The 22,833-nt window shown below is 46.5% G+C and overlaps 15 non-coding genes across 15 annotated transcripts; all 15 read left to right on the top strand.

The window, feature by feature from the left end:
- The first annotated feature begins 546 nt into the window (after positions 1-546).
- Positions 547-742, top strand: LOC142279579 (U2 spliceosomal RNA). Its single transcript, XR_012742180.1, has one exon. It is a non-coding gene; the product is annotated as a U2 spliceosomal RNA (small nuclear RNA).
- Positions 743-2,129: 1,387 nt separating this feature from the next.
- Positions 2,130-2,320, top strand: LOC142279568 (U2 spliceosomal RNA). The gene has a single exon (XR_012742170.1). It is a non-coding gene; the product is annotated as a U2 spliceosomal RNA (small nuclear RNA).
- Positions 2,321-3,707: 1,387 nt separating this feature from the next.
- On the top strand, positions 3,708-3,898 carry LOC142279567 (U2 spliceosomal RNA). Its single transcript, XR_012742169.1, has one exon. It is a non-coding gene; the product is annotated as a U2 spliceosomal RNA (small nuclear RNA).
- Positions 3,899-5,285: 1,387 nt separating this feature from the next.
- Positions 5,286-5,476, top strand: LOC142279566 (U2 spliceosomal RNA). Its single transcript, XR_012742168.1, has one exon. It is a non-coding gene; the product is annotated as a U2 spliceosomal RNA (small nuclear RNA).
- Positions 5,477-6,863: 1,387 nt separating this feature from the next.
- On the top strand, positions 6,864-7,054 carry LOC142279565 (U2 spliceosomal RNA). Its single transcript, XR_012742167.1, has one exon. It is a non-coding gene; the product is annotated as a U2 spliceosomal RNA (small nuclear RNA).
- Positions 7,055-8,441: 1,387 nt separating this feature from the next.
- Positions 8,442-8,632, top strand: LOC142279564 (U2 spliceosomal RNA). The gene has a single exon (XR_012742166.1). It is a non-coding gene; the product is annotated as a U2 spliceosomal RNA (small nuclear RNA).
- A 1,391-nt stretch (positions 8,633-10,023) lies between these two features.
- Positions 10,024-10,214, top strand: LOC142279563 (U2 spliceosomal RNA). Its single transcript, XR_012742165.1, has one exon. It is a non-coding gene; the product is annotated as a U2 spliceosomal RNA (small nuclear RNA).
- A 1,387-nt stretch (positions 10,215-11,601) lies between these two features.
- On the top strand, positions 11,602-11,792 carry LOC142279562 (U2 spliceosomal RNA). Its single transcript, XR_012742164.1, has one exon. It is a non-coding gene; the product is annotated as a U2 spliceosomal RNA (small nuclear RNA).
- Positions 11,793-13,179: 1,387 nt separating this feature from the next.
- LOC142279561 (U2 spliceosomal RNA) lies at positions 13,180-13,370 on the top strand. The gene has a single exon (XR_012742163.1). It is a non-coding gene; the product is annotated as a U2 spliceosomal RNA (small nuclear RNA).
- A 1,387-nt stretch (positions 13,371-14,757) lies between these two features.
- On the top strand, positions 14,758-14,948 carry LOC142279585 (U2 spliceosomal RNA). Its single transcript, XR_012742184.1, has one exon. It is a non-coding gene; the product is annotated as a U2 spliceosomal RNA (small nuclear RNA).
- Positions 14,949-16,336: 1,388 nt separating this feature from the next.
- LOC142279584 (U2 spliceosomal RNA) lies at positions 16,337-16,527 on the top strand. Its single transcript, XR_012742183.1, has one exon. It is a non-coding gene; the product is annotated as a U2 spliceosomal RNA (small nuclear RNA).
- Positions 16,528-17,914: 1,387 nt separating this feature from the next.
- Positions 17,915-18,105, top strand: LOC142279583 (U2 spliceosomal RNA). The gene has a single exon (XR_012742182.1). It is a non-coding gene; the product is annotated as a U2 spliceosomal RNA (small nuclear RNA).
- Positions 18,106-19,492: 1,387 nt separating this feature from the next.
- Positions 19,493-19,683, top strand: LOC142279572 (U2 spliceosomal RNA). Its single transcript, XR_012742173.1, has one exon. It is a non-coding gene; the product is annotated as a U2 spliceosomal RNA (small nuclear RNA).
- Positions 19,684-21,070: 1,387 nt separating this feature from the next.
- LOC142279559 (U2 spliceosomal RNA) lies at positions 21,071-21,261 on the top strand. Its single transcript, XR_012742162.1, has one exon. It is a non-coding gene; the product is annotated as a U2 spliceosomal RNA (small nuclear RNA).
- Positions 21,262-22,648: 1,387 nt separating this feature from the next.
- On the top strand, positions 22,649-22,833 carry LOC142279578 (U2 spliceosomal RNA; the record flags this gene model as incomplete). Its single annotated transcript, XR_012742179.1, has 1 exon — positions 22,649-22,833. It is a non-coding gene; the product is annotated as a U2 spliceosomal RNA (small nuclear RNA).

Raw genomic sequence — 22,833 nt, 5'->3', positions numbered from 1 at the left:
CTGGCTTGGGACCCCGGCAAGCCTTGGGCTCTGTAGCACACCGTACCTTGCCTTTTCATACTTTTTGAGCATATTATCCTATCCCGGCCTTCTGGCTAGGAAGGGAAATTTTTATAATCCCGGTCGGAGGTCTGGTCAGCTTTGGGCTGAGAAACTAACACCCGGTTGGAGGTCTGGGTCAGCTTCGGCTGAGAAACCAACACCCGGTTGGAGGTCTGGGTCAGCTTCGGCTGAGAAACCAACACCCGGTTGGAGGTCCGGTTAGCCTTGGGCTGAGAAACCAACACCGGTTGACGGTCCGGGCAGTTTTGGCTGCGAAACCAACAACTAGTAGCTCTCTACTCCACTTGGGTAAGATGCCTGGGTGGACGCTGGGAGCAACGACAAGGCTCAACCAGGCTTCGGCTTGGGGGAGCACCGAAGATCCCTGACCCTTGCTGTGGCCTTCTGGCTCGGAGGGACGGGGTTGATTTTTGGGGACCCTCTCCTCACGGTGGGGTCCACACGAATCCTAGCCTTTGCACTGTTTTTGGTGTGACTTCGGTCATGCATTTTTTGTGGTGCTTTGGAAAGCTTCATTAAATCAAAATCTGTTCTTATCAGTTTAATATCTGATACGTCCCCTATCTGGGGACCATATATTAAATGGATTTTTAGAACAGGGAGATGGAAAAAGAGCTTGCTCTGTCCACTCCACGCATTGACCTGGTATTGCAGTACCTCCAGGAACGGTGCACCCCTTCTTAACCCAGTTTCCAAAAGCAGAACTCAATTCACCTGATTCATATTAGCCCGATTTAATGAATTGGAAGAAAGCATACGTCTTCATATGCACCTCAATTTGGCCCATTCACTTTTCACACTTCCTCCTTTTGTTTTTTATCTTTCACACTTTTGACTTTCTTTATTCATCCAAATAGCAAACTCATCACCACTCAACCTGACCAACTCGGCTATGTCCCCGTGCTGCAGTTCTCTGTCTTATCTAGATCATTTGCAATTGAATGGAATAGATCCCTTTTGGACAAAGTGGATTCACCTGCTGCTGCAGTGACCACAGGTGTGATAACATCTAGAATTGTCATCTGGTGCGATCTCTCCGCTTCCACTCCAAAGAAAGTTACCTGTTTATTCCTATCATGCATTGGTTTTTGGGGTTTTCTTTGAGTAATGATGATCTCTTTAGTAGTCTGTTGGCGCCCTCTCCTGGAGGAATAGTTTGCTTGCTCTTGGACATTCTAAAAGAGAGGTCATGATAGACATTGAGCTTCTGAGCTCAATTGGGGACAGTCATGGGTGATGAATGTTTGCAACCTACTGCGAAGCCTCATACCGCAATATAAGGAACGTCAAATACTAAGAAAGGGCGGCCTATGAAAGAATTACTACTTTCAATAAGTACACTTAAACGGCTAATTGGGAATAGAAAAACTGTAAAAAGCCCTCTGAGAAAGCCCCCCTCTAACCTTTGATAGTAAGCTTTTCTGTAGTCTGCCTGTTGATGTATTTTCCGTTTGAACTGTGCACAACATGAAGAGACGGAACACTGGCGGCTTGTCACAATGCCCCCCGATGACATCACAATAGCGCTGCTGCCTAGAAAACAAGCTGCGCAGAAGAAGTTGTTCTTTGGGTGGGAGGGTGGGCTAGTGGAAGGAGGGGGCAATCTCTTTTTTTCCCGGGTGGTAGGGGGATGACAGGAGAAGGGAAGCGGGTGGTGAGAAAGGTACAGAGGGCAGGGTTTGGGGGCTGGGAAGGAAAGGGAAAAGATTAGGGTTTGGGGATGATGAAAGGGCTTTCTACGGGTAAGGATGGCAAAGGGTGGCAGTGACGGAAAGTCAGGCAACCTGTCCTGTCCGTCTTTTTGTATCGTGAATTGGAAAGACTGCAAGGGGGAGGGGAGTTGCTTGCGCCCTAAAGGAGGAGTTATTCAGATTCATTGCAGTGGGCGGCGGCTGCAAAACGCACCATTCTTCTTGTTTTGGCTCTGCAAAGCAGCCTTTTCAAGGGTTGGCTTGGGTGACAAAATGTCTTGTGTAGGCGTGGGTTTGTCTCCCTCTCGCTCTCTCTCCCTAAGATGTGTCCGGCATAGGCCAGGGTGCCACTCGAGGCCCAAACCAATTCTGGTTATCGCTTCTCGGCCTTTTGGCTAAGATCAAGTGTAGTATCTGTTCTTATCAGTTTAATATCTGATACGTCCCCTATCTGGGGACCATATATTAAATGGATTTTTAGAACAGGGAGATGGAAAAAGAGCTTGCTCTGTCCACTCCACGCATTGACCTGGTATTGCAGTACCTCCAGGAACGGTGCACCCCTTCTTAACCCAGTTTCCAAAAGCAGAACTCAATTCACCTGATTCATATTAGCCCGATTTAATGAATTGGAAGAAAGCATACGTCTTCATATGCACCTCAATTTGGCCCATTCACTTTTCACACTTCCTCCTTTTGTTTTTTATCTTTCACACTTTTGACTTTCTTTATTCATCCAAATAGCAAACTCATCACCACTCAACCTGACCAACTCGGCTATGTCCCCGTGCTGCAGTTCTCTGTCTTATCTAGATCATTTGCAATTGAATGGAATAGATCCCTTTTGGACAAAGTGGATTCACCTGCTGCTGCAGTGACCACAGGTGTGATAACATCTAGAATTGGCATCTGGTGCGATCTCTCCGCTTCCACTCCAAAGAAAGTTACCTGTTTATTCCTATCATGCATTGGTTTTTGGGGTTTTCTTTGAGTAATGATGATCTCTTTAGTAGTCTGTTGGCGCCCTCTCCTGGAGGAATAGTTTGCTTGCTCTTGGACATTCTAAAAGAGAGGTCATGATAGACATTGAGCTTCTGAGCTCAATTGGGGACAGTCATGGGTGATGAATGTTTGCAACCTACTGCGAAGCCTCATACCGCAATATAAGGAACGTCAAATACTAAGAAAGGGCGGCCTATGAAAGAATTACTACTTTCAATAAGTACACTTAAACGGCTAATTGGGAATAGAAAAACTGTAAAAAGCCCTCTGAGAAAGCCCCCCTCTAACCTTTGATAGTAAGCTTTTCTGTAGTCTGCCTGTTGATGTATTTTCCGTTTGAACTGTGCACAACATGAAGAGACGGAACACTGGCGGCTTGTCACAATGCCCCCCGATGACATCACAATAGCGCTGCTGCCTAGAAAACAAGCTGCGCAGAAGAAGTTGTTCTTTGGGTGGGAGGGTGGGCTAGTGGAAGGAGGGGGCAATCTCTTTTTTTCCCGGGTGGTAGGGGGATGACAGGAGAAGGGAAGCGGGTGGTGAGAAAGGTACAGAGGGCAGGGTTTGGGGGCTGGGAAGGAAAGGGAAAAGATTAGGGTTTGGGGATGATGAAAGGGCTTTCTACGGGTAAGGATGGCAAAGGGTGGCAGTGACGGAAAGTCAGGCAACCTGTCCTGTCCGTCTTTTTGTATCGTGAATTGGAAAGACTGCAAGGGGGAGGGGAGTTGCTTGCGCCCTAAAGGAGGAGTTATTCAGATTCATTGCAGTGGGCGGCGGCTGCAAAACGCACCATTCTTCTTGTTTTGGCTCTGCAAAGCAGCCTTTTCAAGGGTTGGCTTGGGTGACAAAATGTCTTGTGTAGGCGTGGGTTTGTCTCCCTCTCGCTCTCTCTCCCTAAGATGTGTCCGGCATAGGCCAGGGTGCCACTCGAGGCCCAAACCAATTCTGGTTATCGCTTCTCGGCCTTTTGGCTAAGATCAAGTGTAGTATCTGTTCTTATCAGTTTAATATCTGATACGTCCCCTATCTGGGGACCATATATTAAATGGATTTTTAGAACAGGGAGATGGAAAAAGAGCTTGCTCTGTCCACTCCACGCATTGACCTGGTATTGCAGTACCTCCAGGAACGGTGCACCCCTTCTTAACCCAGTTTCCAAAAGCAGAACTCAATTCACCTGATTCATATTAGCCCGATTTAATGAATTGGAAGAAAGCATACGTCTTCATATGCACCTCAATTTGGCCCATTCACTTTTCACACTTCCTCCTTTTGTTTTTTATCTTTCACACTTTTGACTTTCTTTATTCATCCAAATAGCAAACTCATCACCACTCAACCTGACCAACTCGGCTATGTCCCCGTGCTGCAGTTCTCTGTCTTATCTAGATCATTTGCAATTGAATGGAATAGATCCCTTTTGGACAAAGTGGATTCACCTGCTGCTGCAGTGACCACAGGTGTGATAACATCTAGAATTGGCATCTGGTGCGATCTCTCCGCTTCCACTCCAAAGAAAGTTACCTGTTTATTCCTATCATGCATTGGTTTTTGGGGTTTTCTTTGAGTAATGATGATCTCTTTAGTAGTCTGTTGGCGCCCTCTCCTGGAGGAATAGTTTGCTTGCTCTTGGACATTCTAAAAGAGAGGTCATGATAGACATTGAGCTTCTGAGCTCAATTGGGGACAGTCATGGGTGATGAATGTTTGCAACCTACTGCGAAGCCTCATACCGCAATATAAGGAACGTCAAATACTAAGAAAGGGCGGCCTATGAAAGAATTACTACTTTCAATAAGTACACTTAAACGGCTAATTGGGAATAGAAAAACTGTAAAAAGCCCTCTGAGAAAGCCCCCCTCTAACCTTTGATAGTAAGCTTTTCTGTAGTCTGCCTGTTGATGTATTTTCCGTTTGAACTGTGCACAACATGAAGAGACGGAACACTGGCGGCTTGTCACAATGCCCCCCGATGACATCACAATAGCGCTGCTGCCTAGAAAACAAGCTGCGCAGAAGAAGTTGTTCTTTGGGTGGGAGGGTGGGCTAGTGGAAGGAGGGGGCAATCTCTTTTTTTCCCGGGTGGTAGGGGGATGACAGGAGAAGGGAAGCGGGTGGTGAGAAAGGTACAGAGGGCAGGGTTTGGGGACTGGGAAGGAAAGGGAAAAGATTAGGGTTTGGGGATGATGAAAGGGCTTTCTACGGGTAAGGATGGCAAAGGGTGGCAGTGACGGAAAGTCAGGCAACCTGTCCTGTCCGTCTTTTTGTATCGTGAATTGGAAAGACTGCAAGGGGGAGGGGAGTTGCTTGCGCCCTAAAGGAGGAGTTATTCAGATTCATTGCAGTGGGCGGCGGCTGCAAAACGCACCATTCTTCTTGTTTTGGCTCTGCAAAGCAGCCTTTTCAAGGGTTGGCTTGGGTGACAAAATGTCTTGTGTAGGCGTGGGTTTGTCTCCCTCTCGCTCTCTCTCCCTAAGATGTGTCCGGCATAGGCCAGGGTGCCACTCGAGGCCCAAACCAATTCTGGTTATCGCTTCTCGGCCTTTTGGCTAAGATCAAGTGTAGTATCTGTTCTTATCAGTTTAATATCTGATACGTCCCCTATCTGGGGACCATATATTAAATGGATTTTTAGAACAGGGAGATGGAAAAAGAGCTTGCTCTGTCCACTCCACGCATTGACCTGGTATTGCAGTACCTCCAGGAACGGTGCACCCCTTCTTAACCCAGTTTCCAAAAGCAGAACTCAATTCACCTGATTCATATTAGCCCGATTTAATGAATTGGAAGAAAGCATACGTCTTCATATGCACCTCAATTTGGCCCATTCACTTTTCACACTTCCTCCTTTTGTTTTTTATCTTTCACACTTTTGACTTTCTTTATTCATCCAAATAGCAAACTCATCACCACTCAACCTGACCAACTCGGCTATGTCCCCGTGCTGCAGTTCTCTGTCTTATCTAGATCATTTGCAATTGAATGGAATAGATCCCTTTTGGACAAAGTGGATTCACCTGCTGCTGCAGTGACCACAGGTGTGATAACATCTAGAATTGGCATCTGGTGCGATCTCTCCGCTTCCACTCCAAAGAAAGTTACCTGTTTATTCCTATCATGCATTGGTTTTTGGGGTTTTCTTTGAGTAATGATGATCTCTTTAGTAGTCTGTTGGCGCCCTCTCCTGGAGGAATAGTTTGCTTGCTCTTGGACATTCTAAAAGAGAGGTCATGATAGACATTGAGCTTCTGAGCTCAATTGGGGACAGTCATGGGTGATGAATGTTTGCAACCTACTGCGAAGCCTCATACCGCAATATAAGGAACGTCAAATACTAAGAAAGGGCGGCCTATGAAAGAATTACTACTTTCAATAAGTACACTTAAACGGCTAATTGGGAATAGAAAAACTGTAAAAAGCCCTCTGAGAAAGCCCCCCTCTAACCTTTGATAGTAAGCTTTTCTGTAGTCTGCCTGTTGATGTATTTTCCGTTTGAACTGTGCACAACATGAAGAGACGGAACACTGGCGGCTTGTCACAATGCCCCCCGATGACATCACAATAGCGCTGCTGCCTAGAAAACAAGCTGCGCAGAAGAAGTTGTTCTTTGGGTGGGAGGGTGGGCTAGTGGAAGGAGGGGGCAATCTCTTTTTTTCCCGGGTGGTAGGGGGATGACAGGAGAAGGGAAGCGGGTGGTGAGAAAGGTACAGAGGGCAGGGTTTGGGGGCTGGGAAGGAAAGGGAAAAGATTAGGGTTTGGGGATGATGAAAGGGCTTTCTACGGGTAAGGATGGCAAAGGGTGGCAGTGACGGAAAGTCAGGCAACCTGTCCTGTCCGTCTTTTTGTATCGTGAATTGGAAAGACTGCAAGGGGGAGGGGAGTTGCTTGCGCCCTAAAGGAGGAGTTATTCAGATTCATTGCAGTGGGCGGCGGCTGCAAAACGCACCATTCTTCTTGTTTTGGCTCTGCAAAGCAGCCTTTTCAAGGGTTGGCTTGGGTGACAAAATGTCTTGTGTAGGCGTGGGTTTGTCTCCCTCTCGCTCTCTCTCCCTAAGATGTGTCCGGCATAGGCCAGGGTGCCACTCGAGGCCCAAACCAATTCTGGTTATCGCTTCTCGGCCTTTTGGCTAAGATCAAGTGTAGTATCTGTTCTTATCAGTTTAATATCTGATACGTCCCCTATCTGGGGACCATATATTAAATGGATTTTTAGAACAGGGAGATGGAAAAAGAGCTTGCTCTGTCCACTCCACGCATTGACCTGGTATTGCAGTACCTCCAGGAACGGTGCACCCCTTCTTAACCCAGTTTCCAAAAGCAGAACTCAATTCACCTGATTCATATTAGCCCGATTTAATGAATTGGAAGAAAGCATACGTCTTCATATGCACCTCAATTTGGCCCATTCACTTTTCACACTTCCTCCTTTTGTTTTTTATCTTTCACACTTTTGACTTTCTTTATTCATCCAAATAGCAAACTCATCACCACTCAACCTGACCAACTCGGCTATGTCCCCGTGCTGCAGTTCTCTGTCTTATCTAGATCATTTGCAATTGAATGGAATAGATCCCTTTTGGACAAAGTGGATTCACCTGCTGCTGCAGTGACCACAGGTGTGATAACATCTAGAATTGGCATCTGGTGCGATCTCTCCGCTTCCACTCCAAAGAAAGTTACCTGTTTATTCCTATCATGCATTGGTTTTTGGGGTTTTCTTTGAGTAATGATGATCTCTTTAGTAGTCTGTTGGCGCCCTCTCCTGGAGGAATAGTTTGCTTGCTCTTGGACATTCTAAAAGAGAGGTCATGATAGACATTGAGCTTCTGAGCTCAATTGGGGACAGTCATGGGTGATGAATGTTTGCAACCTACTGCGAAGCCTCATACCGCAATATAAGGAACGTCAAATACTAAGAAAGGGCGGCCTATGAAAGAATTACTACTTTCAATAAGTACACTTAAACGGCTAATTGGGAATAGAAAAACTGTAAAAAGCCCTCTGAGAAAGCCCCCCTCTAACCTTTGATAGTAAGCTTTTCTGTAGTCTGCCTGTTGATGTATTTTCCGTTTGAACTGTGCACAACATGAAGAGACGGAACACTGGCGGCTTGTCACAATGCCCCCCGATGACATCACAATAGCGCTGCTGCCTAGAAAACAAGCTGCGCAGAAGAAGTTGTTCTTTGGGTGGGAGGGTGGGCTAGTGGAAGGAGGGGGCAATCTCTTTTTTTCCCGGGTGGTAGGGGGATGACAGGAGAAGGGAAGCGGGTGGTGAGAAAGGTACAGAGGGCAGGGTTTGGGGGCTGGGAAGGAAAGGGAAAAGATTAGGGTTTGGGGATGATGAAAGGGCTTTCTACGGGTAAGGATGGCAAAGGGTGGCAGTGACGGAAAGTCAGGCAACCTGTCCTGTCCGTCTTTTTGTATCGTGAATTGGAAAGACTGCAAGGGGGAGGGGAGTTGCTTGCGCCCTAAAGGAGGAGTTATTCAGATTCATTGCAGTGGGCGGCGGCTGCAAAACGCACCATTCTTCTTGTTTTGGCTCTGCAAAGCAGCCTTTTCAAGGGTTGGCTTGGGTGACAAAATGTCTTGTGTAGGCGTGGGTTTGTCTCCCTCTCGCTCTCTCTCCCTAAGATGTGTCCGGCATAGGCCAGGGTGCCACTCGAGGCCCAAACCAATTCTGGTTATCGCTTCTCGGCCTTTTGGCTAAGATCAAGTGTAGTATCTGTTCTTATCAGTTTAATATCTGATACGTCCCCTATCTGGGGACCATATATTAAATGGATTTTTAGAACAGGGAGATGGAAAAAGAGCTTGCTCTGTCCACTCCACGCATTGACCTGGTATTGCAGTACCTCCAGGAACGGTGCACCCCTTCTTAACCCAGTTTCCAAAAGCAGAACTCAATTCACCTGATTCATATTAGCCCGATTTAATGAATTGGAAGAAAGCATACGTCTTCATATGCACCTCAATTTGGCCCATTCACTTTTCACACTTCCTCCTTTTGTTTTTTATCTTTCACACTTTTGACTTTCTTTATTCATCCAAATAGCAAACTCATCACCACTCAACCTGACCAACTCGGCTATGTCCCCGTGCTGCAGTTCTCTGTCTTATCTAGATCATTTGCAATTGAATGGAATAGATCCCTTTTGGACAAAGTGGATTCACCTGCTGCTGCAGTGACCACAGGTGTGATAACATCTAGAATTGGCATCTGGTGCGATCTCTCCGCTTCCACTCCAAAGAAAGTTACCTGTTTATTCCTATCATGCATTGGTTTTTGGGGTTTTCTTTGAGTAATGATGATCTCTTTAGTAGTCTGTTGGCGCCCTCTCCTGGAGGAATAGTTTGCTTGCTCTTGGACATTCTAAAAGAGAGGTCATGATAGACATTGAGCTTCTGAGCTCAATTGGGGACAGTCATGGGTGATGAATGTTTGCAACCTACTGCGAAGCCTCATACCGCAATATAAGGAACGTCAAATACTAAGAAAGGGCGGCCTATGAAAGAATTACTACTTTCAATAAGTACACTTAAACGGCTAATTGGGAATAGAAAAACTGTAAAAAGCCCTCTGAGAAAGCCCCCCTCTAACCTTTGATAGTAAGCTTTTCTGTAGTCTGCCTGTTGATGTATTTTCCGTTTGAACTGTGCACAACATGAAGAGACGGAACACTGGCGGCTTGTCACAATGCCCCCCGATGACATCACAATAGCGCTGCTGCCTAGAAAACAAGCTGCGCAGAAGAAGTTGTTCTTTGGGTGGGTGGGAGGGTGGGCTAGTGGAAGGAGGGGGCAATCTCTTTTTTTCCCGGGTGGTAGGGGGATGACAGGAGAAGGGAAGCGGGTGGTGAGAAAGGTACAGAGGGCAGGGTTTGGGGGCTGGGAAGGAAAGGGAAAAGATTAGGGTTTGGGGATGATGAAAGGGCTTTCTACGGGTAAGGATGGCAAAGGGTGGCAGTGACGGAAAGTCAGGCAACCTGTCCTGTCCGTCTTTTTGTATCGTGAATTGGAAAGACTGCAAGGGGGAGGGGAGTTGCTTGCGCCCTAAAGGAGGAGTTATTCAGATTCATTGCAGTGGGCGGCGGCTGCAAAACGCACCATTCTTCTTGTTTTGGCTCTGCAAAGCAGCCTTTTCAAGGGTTGGCTTGGGTGACAAAATGTCTTGTGTAGGCGTGGGTTTGTCTCCCTCTCGCTCTCTCTCCCTAAGATGTGTCCGGCATAGGCCAGGGTGCCACTCGAGGCCCAAACCAATTCTGGTTATCGCTTCTCGGCCTTTTGGCTAAGATCAAGTGTAGTATCTGTTCTTATCAGTTTAATATCTGATACGTCCCCTATCTGGGGACCATATATTAAATGGATTTTTAGAACAGGGAGATGGAAAAAGAGCTTGCTCTGTCCACTCCACGCATTGACCTGGTATTGCAGTACCTCCAGGAACGGTGCACCCCTTCTTAACCCAGTTTCCAAAAGCAGAACTCAATTCACCTGATTCATATTAGCCCGATTTAATGAATTGGAAGAAAGCATACGTCTTCATATGCACCTCAATTTGGCCCATTCACTTTTCACACTTCCTCCTTTTGTTTTTTATCTTTCACACTTTTGACTTTCTTTATTCATCCAAATAGCAAACTCATCACCACTCAACCTGACCAACTCGGCTATGTCCCCGTGCTGCAGTTCTCTGTCTTATCTAGATCATTTGCAATTGAATGGAATAGATCCCTTTTGGACAAAGTGGATTCACCTGCTGCTGCAGTGACCACAGGTGTGATAACATCTAGAATTGGCATCTGGTGCGATCTCTCCGCTTCCACTCCAAAGAAAGTTACCTGTTTATTCCTATCATGCATTGGTTTTTGGGGTTTTCTTTGAGTAATGATGATCTCTTTAGTAGTCTGTTGGCGCCCTCTCCTGGAGGAATAGTTTGCTTGCTCTTGGACATTCTAAAAGAGAGGTCATGATAGACATTGAGCTTCTGAGCTCAATTGGGGACAGTCATGGGTGATGAATGTTTGCAACCTACTGCGAAGCCTCATACCGCAATATAAGGAACGTCAAATACTAAGAAAGGGCGGCCTATGAAAGAATTACTACTTTCAATAAGTACACTTAAACGGCTAATTGGGAATAGAAAAACTGTAAAAAGCCCTCTGAGAAAGCCCCCCTCTAACCTTTGATAGTAAGCTTTTCTGTAGTCTGCCTGTTGATGTATTTTCCGTTTGAACTGTGCACAACATGAAGAGACGGAACACTGGCGGCTTGTCACAATGCCCCCCGATGACATCACAATAGCGCTGCTGCCTAGAAAACAAGCTGCGCAGAAGAAGTTGTTCTTTGGGTGGGAGGGTGGGCTAGTGGAAGGAGGGGGCAATCTCTTTTTTTCCCGGGTGGTAGGGGGATGACAGGAGAAGGGAAGCGGGTGGTGAGAAAGGTACAGAGGGCAGGGTTTGGGGGCTGGGAAGGAAAGGGAAAAGATTAGGGTTTGGGGATGATGAAAGGGCTTTCTACGGGTAAGGATGGCAAAGGGTGGCAGTGACGGAAAGTCAGGCAACCTGTCCTGTCCGTCTTTTTGTATCGTGAATTGGAAAGACTGCAAGGGGGAGGGGAGTTGCTTGCGCCCTAAAGGAGGAGTTATTCAGATTCATTGCAGTGGGCGGCGGCTGCAAAACGCACCATTCTTCTTGTTTTGGCTCTGCAAAGCAGCCTTTTCAAGGGTTGGCTTGGGTGACAAAATGTCTTGTGTAGGCGTGGGTTTGTCTCCCTCTCGCTCTCTCTCCCTAAGATGTGTCCGGCATAGGCCAGGGTGCCACTCGAGGCCCAAACCAATTCTGGTTATCGCTTCTCGGCCTTTTGGCTAAGATCAAGTGTAGTATCTGTTCTTATCAGTTTAATATCTGATACGTCCCCTATCTGGGGACCATATATTAAATGGATTTTTAGAACAGGGAGATGGAAAAAGAGCTTGCTCTGTCCACTCCACGCATTGACCTGGTATTGCAGTACCTCCAGGAACGGTGCACCCCTTCTTAACCCAGTTTCCAAAAGCAGAACTCAATTCACCTGATTCATATTAGCCCGATTTAATGAATTGGAAGAAAGCATACGTCTTCATATGCACCTCAATTTGGCCCATTCACTTTTCACACTTCCTCCTTTTGTTTTTTATCTTTCACACTTTTGACTTTCTTTATTCATCCAAATAGCAAACTCATCACCACTCAACCTGACCAACTCGGCTATGTCCCCGTGCTGCAGTTCTCTGTCTTATCTAGATCATTTGCAATTGAATGGAATAGATCCCTTTTGGACAAAGTGGATTCACCTGCTGCTGCAGTGACCACAGGTGTGATAACATCTAGAATTGGCATCTGGTGCGATCTCTCCGCTTCCACTCCAAAGAAAGTTACCTGTTTATTCCTATCATGCATTGGTTTTTGGGGTTTTCTTTGAGTAATGATGATCTCTTTAGTAGTCTGTTGGCGCCCTCTCCTGGAGGAATAGTTTGCTTGCTCTTGGACATTCTAAAAGAGAGGTCATGATAGACATTGAGCTTCTGAGCTCAATTGGGGACAGTCATGGGTGATGAATGTTTGCAACCTACTGCGAAGCCTCATACCGCAATATAAGGAACGTCAAATACTAAGAAAGGGCGGCCTATGAAAGAATTACTACTTTCAATAAGTACACTTAAACGGCTAATTGGGAATAGAAAAACTGTAAAAAGCCCTCTGAGAAAGCCCCCCTCTAACCTTTGATAGTAAGCTTTTCTGTAGTCTGCCTGTTGATGTATTTTCCGTTTGAACTGTGCACAACATGAAGAGACGGAACACTGGCGGCTTGTCACAATGCCCCCCGATGACATCACAATAGCGCTGCTGCCTAGAAAACAAGCTGCGCAGAAGAAGTTGTTCTTTGGGTGGGAGGGTGGGCTAGTGGAAGGAGGGGGCAATCTCTTTTTTTCCCGGGTGGTAGGGGGATGACAGGAGAAGGGAAGCGGGTGGTGAGAAAGGTACAGAGGGCAGGGTTTGGGGGCTGGGAAGGAAAGGGAAAAGATTAGGGTTTGGGGATGATGAAAGGGCTTTCTACGGGTAAGGATGGCAAAGGGTGGCAGTGACGGAAAGTCAGGCAACCTGTCCTGTCCGTCTTTTTGTATCGTGAATTGGAAAGACTGCAAGGGGGAGGGGAGTTGCTTGCGCCCTAAAGGAGGAGTTATTCAGATTCATTGCAGTGGGCGGCGGCTGCAAAACGCACCATTCTTCTTGTTTTGGCTCTGCAAAGCAGCCTTTTCAAGGGTTGGCTTGGGTGACAAAATGTCTTGTGTAGGCGTGGGTTTGTCTCCCTCTCGCTCTCTCTCCCTAAGATGTGTCCGGCATAGGCCAGGGTGCCACTCGAGGCCCAAACCAATTCTGGTTATCGCTTCTCGGCCTTTTGGCTAAGATCAAGTGTAGTATCTGTTCTTATCAGTTTAATATCTGATACGTCCCCTATCTGGGGACCATATATTAAATGGATTTTTAGAACAGGGAGATGGAAAAAGAGCTTGCTCTGTCCACTCCACGCATTGACCTGGTATTGCAGTACCTCCAGGAACGGTGCACCCCTTCTTAACCCAGTTTCCAAAAGCAGAACTCAATTCACCTGATTCATATTAGCCCGATTTAATGAATTGGAAGAAAGCATACGTCTTCATATGCACCTCAATTTGGCCCATTCACTTTTCACACTTCCTCCTTTTGTTTTTTATCTTTCACACTTTTGACTTTCTTTATTCATCCAAATAGCAAACTCATCACCACTCAACCTGACCAACTCGGCTATGTCCCCGTGCTGCAGTTCTCTGTCTTATCTAGATCATTTGCAATTGAATGGAATAGATCCCTTTTGGACAAAGTGGATTCACCTGCTGCTGCAGTGACCACAGGTGTGATAACATCTAGAATTGGCATCTGGTGCGATCTCTCCGCTTCCACTCCAAAGAAAGTTACCTGTTTATTCCTATCATGCATTGGTTTTTGGGGTTTTCTTTGAGTAATGATGATCTCTTTAGTAGTCTGTTGGCGCCCTCTCCTGGAGGAATAGTTTGCTTGCTCTTGGACATTCTAAAAGAGAGGTCATGATAGACATTGAGCTTCTGAGCTCAATTGGGGACAGTCATGGGTGATGAATGTTTGCAACCTACTGCGAAGCCTCATACCGCAATATAAGGAACGTCAAATACTAAGAAAGGGCGGCCTATGAAAGAATTACTACTTTCAATAAGTACACTTAAACGGCTAATTGGGAATAGAAAAACTGTAAAAAGCCCTCTGAGAAAGCCCCCCTCTAACCTTTGATAGTAAGCTTTTCTGTAGTCTGCCTGTTGATGTATTTTCCGTTTGAACTGTGCACAACATGAAGAGACGGAACACTGGCGGCTTGTCACAATGCCCCCCGATGACATCACAATAGCGCTGCTGCCTAGAAAACAAGCTGCGCAGAAGAAGTTGTTCTTTGGGTGGGAGGGTGGGCTAGTGGAAGGAGGGGGCAATCTCTTTTTTTCCCGGGTGGTAGGGGGATGACAGGAGAAGGGAAGCGGGTGGTGAGAAAGGTACAGAGGGCAGGGTTTGGGGGCTGGGAAGGAAAGGGAAAAGATTAGGGTTTGGGGATGATGAAAGGGCTTTCTACGGGTAAGGATGGCAAAGGGTGGCAGTGACGGAAAGTCAGGCAACCTGTCCTGTCCGTCTTTTTGTATCGTGAATTGGAAAGACTGCAAGGGGGAGGGGAGTTGCTTGCGCCCTAAAGGAGGAGTTATTCAGATTCATTGCAGTGGGCGGCGGCTGCAAAACGCACCATTCTTCTTGTTTTGGCTCTGCAAAGCAGCCTTTTCAAGGGTTGGCTTGGGTGACAAAATGTCTTGTGTAGGCGTGGGTTTGTCTCCCTCTCGCTCTCTCTCCCTAAGATGTGTCCGGCATAGGCCAGGGTGCCACTCGAGGCCCAAACCAATTCTGGTTATCGCTTCTCGGCCTTTTGGCTAAGATCAAGTGTAGTATCTGTTCTTATCAGTTTAATATCTGATACGTCCCCTATCTGGGGACCATATATTAAATGGATTTTTAGAACAGGGAGATGGAAAAAGAGCTTGCTCTGTCCACTCCACGCATTGACCTGGTATTGCAGTACCTCCAGGAACGGTGCACCCCTTCTTAACCCAGTTTCCAAAAGCAGAACTCAATTCACCTGATTCATATTAGCCCGATTTAATGAATTGGAAGAAAGCATACGTCTTCATATGCACCTCAATTTGGCCCATTCACTTTTCACACTTCCTCCTTTTGTTTTTTATCTTTCACACTTTTGACTTTCTTTATTCATCCAAATAGCAAACTCATCACCACTCAACCTGACCAACTCGGCTATGTCCCCGTGCTGCAGTTCTCTGTCTTATCTAGATCATTTGCAATTGAATGGAATAGATCCCTTTTGGACAAAGTGGATTCACCTGCTGCTGCAGTGACCACAGGTGTGATAACATCTAGAATTGGCATCTGGTGCGATCTCTCCGCTTCCACTCCAAAGAAAGTTACCTGTTTATTCCTATCATGCATTGGTTTTTGGGGTTTTCTTTGAGTAATGATGATCTCTTTAGTAGTCTGTTGGCGCCCTCTCCTGGAGGAATAGTTTGCTTGCTCTTGGACATTCTAAAAGAGAGGTCATGATAGACATTGAGCTTCTGAGCTCAATTGGGGACAGTCATGGGTGATGAATGTTTGCAACCTACTGCGAAGCCTCATACCGCAATATAAGGAACGTCAAATACTAAGAAAGGGCGGCCTATGAAAGAATTACTACTTTCAATAAGTACACTTAAACGGCTAATTGGGAATAGAAAAACTGTAAAAAGCCCTCTGAGAAAGCCCCCCTCTAACCTTTGATAGTAAGCTTTTCTGTAGTCTGCCTGTTGATGTATTTTCCGTTTGAACTGTGCACAACATGAAGAGACGGAACACTGGCGGCTTGTCACAATGCCCCCCGATGACATCACAATAGCGCTGCTGCCTAGAAAACAAGCTGCGCAGAAGAAGTTGTTCTTTGGGTGGGAGGGTGGGCTAGTGGAAGGAGGGGGCAATCTCTTTTTTTCCCGGGTGGTAGGGGGATGACAGGAGAAGGGAAGCGGGTGGTGAGAAAGGTACAGAGGGCAGGGTTTGGGGGCTGGGAAGGAAAGGGAAAAGATTAGGGTTTGGGGATGATGAAAGGGCTTTCTACGGGTAAGGATGGCAAAGGGTGGCAGTGACGGAAAGTCAGGCAACCTGTCCTGTCCGTCTTTTTGTATCGTGAATTGGAAAGACTGCAAGGGGGAGGGGAGTTGCTTGCGCCCTAAAGGAGGAGTTATTCAGATTCATTGCAGTGGGCGGCGGCTGCAAAACGCACCATTCTTCTTGTTTTGGCTCTGCAAAGCAGCCTTTTCAAGGGTTGGCTTGGGTGACAAAATGTCTTGTGTAGGCGTGGGTTTGTCTCCCTCTCGCTCTCTCTCCCTAAGATGTAGTCCGGCATAGGCCAGGGTGCCACTCGAGGCCCAAACCAATTCTGGTTATCGCTTCTCGGCCTTTTGGCTAAGATCAAGTGTAGTATCTGTTCTTATCAGTTTAATATCTGATACGTCCCCTATCTGGGGACCATATATTAAATGGATTTTTAGAACAGGGAGATGGAAAAAGAGCTTGCTCTGTCCACTCCACGCATTGACCTGGTATTGCAGTACCTCCAGGAACGGTGCACCCCTTCTTAACCCAGTTTCCAAAAGCAGAACTCAATTCACCTGATTCATATTAGCCCGATTTAATGAATTGGAAGAAAGCATACGTCTTCATATGCACCTCAATTTGGCCCATTCACTTTTCACACTTCCTCCTTTTGTTTTTTATCTTTCACACTTTTGACTTTCTTTATTCATCCAAATAGCAAACTCATCACCACTCAACCTGACCAACTCGGCTATGTCCCCGTGCTGCAGTTCTCTGTCTTATCTAGATCATTTGCAATTGAATGGAATAGATCCCTTTTGGACAAAGTGGATTCACCTGCTGCTGCAGTGACCACAGGTGTGATAACATCTAGAATTGGCATCTGGTGCGATCTCTCCGCTTCCACTCCAAAGAAAGTTACCTGTTTATTCCTATCATGCATTGGTTTTTGGGGTTTTCTTTGAGTAATGATGATCTCTTTAGTAGTCTGTTGGCGCCCTCTCCTGGAGGAATAGTTTGCTTGCTCTTGGACATTCTAAAAGAGAGGTCATGATAGACATTGAGCTTCTGAGCTCAATTGGGGACAGTCATGGGTGATGAATGTTTGCAACCTACTGCGAAGCCTCATACCGCAATATAAGGAACGTCAAATACTAAGAAAGGGCGGCCTATGAAAGAATTACTACTTTCAATAAGTACACTTAAACGGCTAATTGGGAATAGAAAAACTGTAAAAAGCCCTCTGAGAAAGCCCCCCTCTAACCTTTGATAGTAAGCTTTTCTGTAGTCTGCCTGTTGATGTATTTTCCGTTTGAACTGTGCACAACATGAAGAGACGGAACACTGGCGGCTTGTCACAATGCCCCCCGATGACATCACAATAGCGCTGCTGCCTAGAAAACAAGCTGCGCAGAAGAAGTTGTTCTTTGGGTGGGAGGGTGGGCTAGTGGAAGGAGGGGGCAATCTCTTTTTTTCCCGGGTGGTAGGGGGATGACAGGAGAAGGGAAGCGGGTGGTGAGAAAGGTACAGAGGGCAGGGTTTGGGGGCTGGGAAGGAAAGGGAAAAGATTAGGGTTTGGGGATGATGAAAGGGCTTTCTACGGGTAAGGATGGCAAAGGGTGGCAGTGACGGAAAGTCAGGCAACCTGTCCTGTCCGTCTTTTTGTATCGTGAATTGGAAAGACTGCAAGGGGGAGGGGAGTTGCTTGCGCCCTAAAGGAGGAGTTATTCAGATTCATTGCAGTGGGCGGCGGCTGCAAAACGCACCATTCTTCTTGTTTTGGCTCTGCAAAGCAGCCTTTTCAAGGGTTGGCTTGGGTGACAAAATGTCTTGTGTAGGCGTGGGTTTGTCTCCCTCTCGCTCTCTCTCCCTAAGATGTGTCCGGCATAGGCCAGGGTGCCACTCGAGGCCCAAACCAATTCTGGTTATCGCTTCTCGGCCTTTTGGCTAAGATCAAGTGTAGTATCTGTTCTTATCAGTTTAATATCTGATACGTCCCCTATCTGGGGACCATATATTAAATGGATTTTTAGAACAGGGAGATGGAAAAAGAGCTTGCTCTGTCCACTCCACGCATTGACCTGGTATTGCAGTACCTCCAGGAACGGTGCACCCCTTCTTAACCCAGTTTCCAAAAGCAGAACTCAATTCACCTGATTCATATTAGCCCGATTTAATGAATTGGAAGAAAGCATACGTCTTCATATGCACCTCAATTTGGCCCATTCACTTTTCACACTTCCTCCTTTTGTTTTTTATCTTTCACACTTTTGACTTTCTTTATTCATCCAAATAGCAAACTCATCACCACTCAACCTGACCAACTCGGCTATGTCCCCGTGCTGCAGTTCTCTGTCTTATCTAGATCATTTGCAATTGAATGGAATAGATCCCTTTTGGACAAAGTGGATTCACCTGCTGCTGCAGTGACCACAGGTGTGATAACATCTAGAATTGGCATCTGGTGCGATCTCTCCGCTTCCACTCCAAAGAAAGTTACCTGTTTATTCCTATCATGCATTGGTTTTTGGGGTTTTCTTTGAGTAATGATGATCTCTTTAGTAGTCTGTTGGCGCCCTCTCCTGGAGGAATAGTTTGCTTGCTCTTGGACATTCTAAAAGAGAGGTCATGATAGACATTGAGCTTCTGAGCTCAATTGGGGACAGTCATGGGTGATGAATGTTTGCAACCTACTGCGAAGCCTCATACCGCAATATAAGGAACGTCAAATACTAAGAAAGGGCGGCCTATGAAAGAATTACTACTTTCAATAAGTACACTTAAACGGCTAATTGGGAATAGAAAAACTGTAAAAAGCCCTCTGAGAAAGCCCCCCTCTAACCTTTGATAGTAAGCTTTTCTGTAGTCTGCCTGTTGATGTATTTTCCGTTTGAACTGTGCACAACATGAAGAGACGGAACACTGGCGGCTTGTCACAATGCCCCCCGATGACATCACAATAGCGCTGCTGCCTAGAAAACAAGCTGCGCAGAAGAAGTTGTTCTTTGGGTGGGAGGGTGGGCTAGTGGAAGGAGGGGGCAATCTCTTTTTTTCCCGGGTGGTAGGGGGATGACAGGAGAAGGGAAGCGGGTGGTGAGAAAGGTACAGAGGGCAGGGTTTGGGGGCTGGGAAGGAAAGGGAAAAGATTAGGGTTTGGGGATGATGAAAGGGCTTTCTACGGGTAAGGATGGCAAAGGGTGGCAGTGACGGAAAGTCAGGCAACCTGTCCTGTCCGTCTTTTTGTATCGTGAATTGGAAAGACTGCAAGGGGGAGGGGAGTTGCTTGCGCCCTAAAGGAGGAGTTATTCAGATTCATTGCAGTGGGCGGCGGCTGCAAAACGCACCATTCTTCTTGTTTTGGCTCTGCAAAGCAGCCTTTTCAAGGGTTGGCTTGGGTGACAAAATGTCTTGTGTAGGCGTGGGTTTGTCTCCCTCTCGCTCTCTCTCCCTAAGATGTGTCCGGCATAGGCCAGGGTGCCACTCGAGGCCCAAACCAATTCTGGTTATCGCTTCTCGGCCTTTTGGCTAAGATCAAGTGTAGTATCTGTTCTTATCAGTTTAATATCTGATACGTCCCCTATCTGGGGACCATATATTAAATGGATTTTTAGAACAGGGAGATGGAAAAAGAGCTTGCTCTGTCCACTCCACGCATTGACCTGGTATTGCAGTACCTCCAGGAACGGTGCACCCCTTCTTAACCCAGTTTCCAAAAGCAGAACTCAATTCACCTGATTCATATTAGCCCGATTTAATGAATTGGAAGAAAGCATACGTCTTCATATGCACCTCAATTTGGCCCATTCACTTTTCACACTTCCTCCTTTTGTTTTTTATCTTTCACACTTTTGACTTTCTTTATTCATCCAAATAGCAAACTCATCACCACTCAACCTGACCAACTCGGCTATGTCCCCGTGCTGCAGTTCTCTGTCTTATCTAGATCATTTGCAATTGAATGGAATAGATCCCTTTTGGACAAAGTGGATTCACCTGCTGCTGCAGTGACCACAGGTGTGATAACATCTAGAATTGGCATCTGGTGCGATCTCTCCGCTTCCACTCCAAAGAAAGTTACCTGTTTATTCCTATCATGCATTGGTTTTTGGGGTTTTCTTTGAGTAATGATGATCTCTTTAGTAGTCTGTTGGCGCCCTCTCCTGGAGGAATAGTTTGCTTGCTCTTGGACATTCTAAAAGAGAGGTCATGATAGACATTGAGCTTCTGAGCTCAATTGGGGACAGTCATGGGTGATGAATGTTTGCAACCTACTGCGAAGCCTCATACCGCAATATAAGGAACGTCAAATACTAAGAAAGGGCGGCCTATGAAAGAATTACTACTTTCAATAAGTACACTTAAACGGCTAATTGGGAATAGAAAAACTGTAAAAAGCCCTCTGAGAAAGCCCCCCTCTAACCTTTGATAGTAAGCTTTTCTGTAGTCTGCCTGTTGATGTATTTTCCGTTTGAACTGTGCACAACATGAAGAGACGGAACACTGGCGGCTTGTCACAATGCCCCCCGATGACATCACAATAGCGCTGCTGCCTAGAAAACAAGCTGCGCAGAAGAAGTTGTTCTTTGGGTGGGAGGGTGGGCTAGTGGAAGGAGGGGGCAATCTCTTTTTTTCCCGGGTGGTAGGGGGATGACAGGAGAAGGGAAGCGGGTGGTGAGAAAGGTACAGAGGGCAGGGTTTGGGGGCTGGGAAGGAAAGGGAAAAGATTAGGGTTTGGGGATGATGAAAGGGCTTTCTACGGGTAAGGATGGCAAAGGGTGGCAGTGACGGAAAGTCAGGCAACCTGTCCTGTCCGTCTTTTTGTATCGTGAATTGGAAAGACTGCAAGGGGGAGGGGAGTTGCTTGCGCCCTAAAGGAGGAGTTATTCAGATTCATTGCAGTGGGCGGCGGCTGCAAAACGCACCATTCTTCTTGTTTTGGCTCTGCAAAGCAGCCTTTTCAAGGGTTGGCTTGGGTGACAAAATGTCTTGTGTAGGCGTGGGTTTGTCTCCCTCTCGCTCTCTCTCCCTAAGATGTGTCCGGCATAGGCCAGGGTGCCACTCGAGGCCCAAACCAATTCTGGTTATCGCTTCTCGGCCTTTTGGCTAAGATCAAGTGTAGTATCTGTTCTTATCAGTTTAATATCTGATACGTCCCCTATCTGGGGACCATATATTAAATGGATTTTTAGAACAGGGAGATGGAAAAAGAGCTTGCTCTGTCCACTCCACGCATTGACCTGGTATTGCAGTACCTCCAGGAACGGTGCACCCCTTCTTAACCCAGTTTCCAAAAGCAGAACTCAATTCACCTGATTCATATTAGCCCGATTTAATGAATTGGAAGAAAGCATACGTCTTCATATGCACCTCAATTTGGCCCATTCACTTTTCACACTTCCTCCTTTTGTTTTTTATCTTTCACACTTTTGACTTTCTTTATTCATCCAAATAGCAAACTCATCACCACTCAACCTGACCAACTCGGCTATGTCCCCGTGCTGCAGTTCTCTGTCTTATCTAGATCATTTGCAATTGAATGGAATAGATCCCTTTTGGACAAAGTGGATTCACCTGCTGCTGCAGTGACCACAGGTGTGATAACATCTAGAATTGGCATCTGGTGCGATCTCTCCGCTTCCACTCCAAAGAAAGTTACCTGTTTATTCCTATCATGCATTGGTTTTTGGGGTTTTCTTTGAGTAATGATGATCTCTTTAGTAGTCTGTTGGCGCCCTCTCCTGGAGGAATAGTTTGCTTGCTCTTGGACATTCTAAAAGAGAGGTCATGATAGACATTGAGCTTCTGAGCTCAATTGGGGACAGTCATGGGTGATGAATGTTTGCAACCTACTGCGAAGCCTCATACCGCAATATAAGGAACGTCAAATACTAAGAAAGGGCGGCCTATGAAAGAATTACTACTTTCAATAAGTACACTTAAACGGCTAATTGGGAATAGAAAAACTGTAAAAAGCCCTCTGAGAAAGCCCCCCTCTAACCTTTGATAGTAAGCTTTTCTGTAGTCTGCCTGTTGATGTATTTTCCGTTTGAACTGTGCACAACATGAAGAGACGGAACACTGGCGGCTTGTCACAATGCCCCCCGATGACATCACAATAGCGCTGCTGCCTAGAAAACAAGCTGCGCAGAAGAAGTTGTTCTTTGGGTGGGAGGGTGGGCTAGTGGAAGGAGGGGGCAATCTCTTTTTTTCCCGGGTGGTAGGGGGATGACAGGAGAAGGGAAGCGGGTGGTGAGAAAGGTACAGAGGGCAGGGTTTGGGGGCTGGGAAGGAAAGGGAAAAGATTAGGGTTTGGGGATGATGAAAGGGCTTTCTACGGGTAAGGATGGCAAAGGGTGGCAGTGACGGAAAGTCAGGCAACCTGTCCTGTCCGTCTTTTTGTATCGTGAATTGGAAAGACTGCAAGGGGGAGGGGAGTTGCTTGCGCCCTAAAGGAGGAGTTATTCAGATTCATTGCAGTGGGCGGCGGCTGCAAAACGCACCATTCTTCTTGTTTTGGCTCTGCAAAGCAGCCTTTTCAAGGGTTGGCTTGGGTGACAAAATGTCTTGTGTAGGCGTGGGTTTGTCTCCCTCTCGCTCTCTCTCCCTAAGATGTGTCCGGCATAGGCCAGGGTGCCACTCGAGGCCCAAACCAATTCTGGTTATCGCTTCTCGGCCTTTTGGCTAAGATCAAGTGTAGTATCTGTTCTTATCAGTTTAATATCTGATACGTCCCCTATCTGGGGACCATATATTAAATGGATTTTTAGAACAGGGAGATGGAAAAAGAGCTTGCTCTGTCCACTCCACGCATTGACCTGGTATTGCAGTACCTCCAGGAACGGTGCA

This window comes from Anomaloglossus baeobatrachus, unplaced genomic scaffold (assembly GCF_048569485.1).
Source record: "Anomaloglossus baeobatrachus isolate aAnoBae1 unplaced genomic scaffold, aAnoBae1.hap1 Scaffold_4357, whole genome shotgun sequence".
NCBI lineage: Eukaryota > Metazoa > Chordata > Amphibia > Anura > Aromobatidae > Anomaloglossus > Anomaloglossus baeobatrachus.
Note: the sequence above shows the minus strand (reverse complement) of the source record. Positions and strands in the feature narration are given on the sequence as shown.